This window comes from Nycticebus coucang, unplaced genomic scaffold (assembly GCF_027406575.1).
Source record: "Nycticebus coucang isolate mNycCou1 unplaced genomic scaffold, mNycCou1.pri scaffold_93, whole genome shotgun sequence".
NCBI classification, from domain to species: Eukaryota; Metazoa; Chordata; class Mammalia; order Primates; family Lorisidae; genus Nycticebus; species Nycticebus coucang.
Window position 1 is genome coordinate 14,453 of NW_026515607.1, and position 5,718 is coordinate 20,170.

The window sequence follows — 5,718 nt, forward strand, 5'->3', positions numbered from 1 at the left end:
CGGGTAGAGTGCCGTGGCGTGACGCAGCTCACAGCAACCTCCAACTCTTGGACTTACGCGATTCTCTTACCTCAGCCTCCCGAGCAGCTGGGACTACAGGCGCCCGCCACAACGCCCGGCTATTTTTTTTTGCAATTTGGCCGGGGCTGGGTTCGAACCCGCCACCCTCGGCATATGGGGCTGGCGCCCCACTCACTGAGCCACAGGCGCTGCCCCATATAAAACCTTTCAGGCAAAGCCTGGCCAACACTCAGCTGGTAAGTGCTATTAATTATACAGTCTGAAGAGTTCGTAATAGCAATTTTGGGAGAAAGGGACAATAGCAGGCATTATTATAAAATTAAACACTGTCACAGTTCTCTAAACACCCTGGAATCAGTATCAGGTGAAATATTTTAACTATAACAAGGACTCCTATTTTATCAATAGCCAGACTCTGGTTAAGGGGAATTTGACACTGTTTTCAGCCCAAGATAAATAGGACGCAGACCCAGGGGTTTTAGACCCTGCTGTAGGATCCACCCTCCCCCACAGTTCTCCTCTTTGGTGAAGTTGAAGATAATTCACAGGGTGTAAAAATCTTCCTTTAAATACAAAAATTTAAGATTGGAGGACATTTTAGAGATAAGTCGTTTCAGCTACTGTAGACAACTTGTCATCTGTAGACATGTGGAATAAACTCAGGAAAGAGGGAAAGTGTGGTGAATGAACTTCGGTTATATAAAAGCTGTGGTGTCACAGGACAGTGACGAAGGTGGGGTGGGGGGAGACAGAGGGAGAATCAAGACAGTCTCAGGGGTTTCAGTGGGTTCAGTGGTGGCATTTCACTGGGACAGATTTCAGAACAAACTGAGACTCCTTTACATTGAATAACTTTTCTTTTTAAAACTTTTTCCCCTTTTTTAATGAAACACTGGAGGAAAGGTGGGTGGCATTTGCAGGTACAGGGCCGACCTGGCCTGCCAGCCTCTCCAAGATGCTCTTGCAGGTGGTTGGAGATTCCATGTGAAATAATTATGTTTTAATAGACATATAATAATTCCACATATTTATGGGCAGAGTGTGATGTTACAATAGATGCATACATGGTGTAGTAATCAAATCAGGGTTTTGAGCATGCCCATCACCTCATACATTTACATTTATTTGTGGTAAGAACATTTGAAAGCCCCTCTTGTAGCCATTTGGGAATGTGCAGTACAATGGTGTTAAACGCGGTTACTCTTCTATGAGGTAAAACCCCAGAACTTACCTTCCCATCTACGTGGCCCTTTATACCCAATTGACCTATGTCTTCCCATCTGCCCTCCCCTCTACCCTCCCTGGGCTCTGGTAACCAGCTTTCTATGAGATCAATTCTTTAGACTTGATGTCAAAGAGGACATCATGGGCTAAGCCTCTAGCCCAGTGTTCTTCAACCTGTTTAATCCTGTAGCATGCTTAAACCTGTATTAAACTTCCATAGTACACTTAAATTATGTCAGTCAAAGAAAGAATAAAACAACAAATATACTTACCGTGTTTTAAACTTCTTTTGAAAACAATTTAATTAATGATTTTCAAAAATTTTGAGGCACACCTAAGATCCTCCTAGGACACAATATGATTGCAAGAGGGACTTTACCTAACAATTGCAATCAGTGTAACCTGGCTTATTGTACCCTCAATGAATCCCTAACAATAAAAAGTTAAAAAAAAAAAAAGAAAATCATTGCTCTAGTAGGTATTTGACTGATAGTTCCTTAAAAAGACTTTTAGCATTAGTAAGAAAGTGTGGGTGATTATATATTGGTTTCATAATAGTACTGAGTACATTGGACACTTTTTCTTCATTCTTTTTTTTTAAATTAACATAGCTTTCACTTCATTTGCTTAATCACAGTGTTAAGACATTTGTGTTCAATACTTGATAGATTTGACTTGTACCCTTGCAATATGCTCCACAGGTGTGGTTCCACCTTTAACCCTCCCTCTATTGAACCTCCCCCTCCCTTCCCCTCTCCCTCCCCTTCCCTTCTTCATCCTGGGCTACAGTTGTGATTCATCTCTCATATGAAAGTGTGAGTGATTATAAATTGATTTTATAGTAGTACTGAGTACATTCTTTTTTTTTTTTCCATTCCTGAAATACTTTACTAAGAAGAATATTTTTATGGGGTATAATGTGCTGATTTTATATACAATTTGGATGTTGGAACATATTCTTCTTATTAAAGTATCTCAAGAATGGGATACTTAACAAAGTAGCTCAAGAATGGGATACTTTAATTAGAAGAATATGTTCCAGCTCCATCCATGTAAACATAAAAGAGGTAAAGTCTCCATCTTTTTTTATGGCTGCGTAATATCCAAATTTGTATATAAAATCAGCACATCGTACACCATAAATGCATTAATGTACACAGTTATGATTTAATAAAAAAAGAAAAGAACTTAAAAAAATTATTATTTGGAAACCTTAAATAGTTTCAAATATTTCGAAAATGTCTCACCCAGTGGAGCGTTGAAATAAACCAGCAATTTTGGAGGATACGGCCAGGTCAAAGGGAAAAGCGGAGGAGCTCTGCAACGGACACGGGCTGTTGAAAGGGAAAATAGGTACAGACTTGCTTTGGACTTTACTACATGTGCATGTTACAGAGAGCTAACGGGTAAAATGAGAATAATATTTCTTTCTATTGTTGTACGAATGTAAGTTGGAACGTTGCATTTAGTTTCCACTTATTTATCTCAAAACCTGAGAATTGCTCCTGCCTTTTTCTCGGGGTTGCTGCTGCACACTCTTTCTGCAGGCCTTCCTCACCTCTGCCTTCCTCACTCCTGTGAAAGCGGCAGCCGGTCGCAGAGACCGAGCTGTCTCTCATTCCATTCCTTTGGCAGCACTGCCTCTGGGGGACGCTCCTTCAGCAGGAGGAAGCTTCCCTCTGCCTCTGCTCCTGGGATGCCCTCACTATTCCTGCTTAATGTTTGTGTCTATTAATCCACTGGGCTTATAAAGTGTTAACAGTTTGATTCTATCATTTATTAGAGTGGTGTTGAAATGCTTCTGATCTCTGAGTTAGTTGTTCGGTGGTGCCATTCATATAAGAAAGGCAAGACGAATGCTTGTTATTCTTTATCTTATTCAGTATTTAAGATAATACATTGATTTATGCCATCCTCTTAGGATTATGTTCGCTTTGTATTGATAGTTTTTCCTTAGAGTCAGGTTTTTGGAGGCATCACTTACAAATAGGAAACCTCATGCTTTTTAGGTGTTCAGGTTTATGAGTTCTGTCAAACATGTAGTCATGGAAACACCAGCACAGTCGAAACACAACATTTCTATCTAAGTAACAGTGTGGAGTGTCCTTTTTGTGCTTAAATTACCACCCGGATATGTTCTTTTGTAAAGTGTTTATTCAAATATTTCATCCATTTTATATATTGGGCTTTTTTCTTAATATTAATTTCTGAGAGTTTCTCATATGTTCTAGGCACAGGTATTTTCTAATTTAATGCGATTCTTCCATTTTCTCAGAAATGCAGAAATCAAAGACAAGACTTTTGAACTCACCCAATCATTCAAAGAAGCAGAAAAGAAGAGAAGAAAACCATTTTTTGTTAAGCTTCTAAGCTAAATGTGTTAAAATTGTTCAATATTGCTTTACTATATAGTTTGTAAGTCTTTACATTAGACTTAATTCTGGAAAAAAGTGTTCTGACATAAACATAACTGGAATGGCCATAAAAGCACATCACAAGAAAAATACTGCAGCTGTGTTTTAGTTTTAAACACCAAATAGCTAAGACATTTGCATATCATTTTGGGGGGGGTCAATATAACAGTATCTAAGGTTAGGTTACATTCTTTCCATTTATTAGGTAGAGTTTGAGTTGTAGTTGAGTCCTTCACCCAGGAGGTGCCATGTACCCTTACATTGTACCTGTTAGGTGGGAACTTACTGGCCCTTCCCCCTCCTCTTCTTGAATTTAATTGTGTTTGTCTCTTTTGGGGGGTTTTAGTTGTTCATCTACAAGTTTCAAATTAGTATTGAGTACATGGATGCTTGCTTTTCCATTCTTGAGATACTTTAATAAAGAGAATGCTCTTCAAATCCATACAGGTAAATACAAAAGATATAAAGTCTCCGTCTTTTTATGGCTGAATAGTATTCCTGGTATACATATTAATCTGTTGATGGCACTTGGGTTGTCGTCACATCTTTGTGATTGTGAATTGAGCTGCTATAAATATTTGGGTGCAAATGTCCTTGATTTTTAGACTTTCAATGTGCCTATTAATATGTTAAAATAATTTACAGTGTATAAAATTCACTCATAATCCAATTTTAGGACATTTCATTAATTGTATAATTTCTTGGAGTTTCTCTGACAAATTATCATAAGCTTGGCATCTTAAAACAGGAGAAATTTGTTTCCTCACAGTTCTGGAGGCCAAAAATCACATCAGTTTCCTTGGGCTCACTTCAAGGTATTGGCAGGCACAGTCTCTGGGACTTTCTTGGGGATGCTCTGTTTCCCGCCTTATCTGGGTTTGGTGGCTGCAGGCATTCCTTGGTTTATGATGGCATCACCCAGGTATTCACAGCGAGAATCTAAAAATCTCTTTCTGCTCCATCTTCCCATCACCTTCTGTGTATCTGTGTGTGTGTGTGTGAAACCTCCCTTAGTCCACCTCTTATAGGAATATATGTAATGCATTCACAGCCCATCAGAATAACCCAGGATAACTTCCCCATTTCAAGGTCCTTAATTTAATCGTATCTATTGCCATGTAAGGTGAAATTCACAGGCTCTGGGGATTTAGAAGTAGGTATGTTTTAGAGTGAGAGGCTTTCTTCAGCTCACTGCATCACCCTGCAAATAGATATCCTAACTGATGACAGTCACCCCTCCATTCCCATCCCCAGCCCTGGCAATCCCTGAACTACTGTCTGTGTCTGTACAGTAGTTAATATGTAATATGCAACAGACATTATGTTGACAATGTATCGGTCGCTGGGTTGCACTGTCCACATATTGTGTCTGAGAGCTTTTATATATTTAAATTGTTGGTTTGAGAGAAGCAACATTACTAGATTTTGAAATTACCATATGAAATACAGAATTATGACTTTTAATTGTGACTTCAGGCTCTTGTCTTCTATATGATTGCATGTAATTCTGTGTGTATATATATTTTTTGCATTTTCACTTAAAATGCCAATCTATAGCAATATCAAAGAAATTTCAACCACCGTGGAAGCTTAGTATCTTTAATAATGCAGGCAAAAGACTTCCAAATTTTCCCCACAAGACCAACAAACAACAAAAATCCTTCAGAAGTGTTCAAGACAAACAAATATATTACATACAGTGTTCCTTTATAATTTGTCGAGACTTATTCATTTCCAGTAAAATAATCCATTCCTAAGAGACATAATTTAGTGAATAATGCATAAATTCTTAGTGCTAATTAATGAGTAAAATCATCTTACACAATACTCCTTGCTATCATGTTTTTGTTGATTTTCATATGTACAATTTCGTCTTCCCAGAGTTTTGCTATCTAGGAACTAGAGGGCAGGATTTATATCTTATTGCTCATTTTCCGTAACTATGTATTTGTCCACAGTATACCAAGAAAAAACAGATATCTGAAAATATTTATGGAATTTCACATACTCTATATTGATGAAGGCATAGTGCTTGATTAAAATATGTTGATCATTGACA

At 38.0% G+C, this 5,718-nt stretch overlaps 1 pseudogene; it reads right to left on the minus strand.

Annotated features, from left to right (window-relative positions):
• Positions 1-911: 911 nt before the first annotated feature.
• On the minus strand, positions 912-1,019 carry LOC128579639 (uncharacterized; annotated as a pseudogene).
• Positions 1,020-5,718: the final 4,699 nt, after the last annotated feature.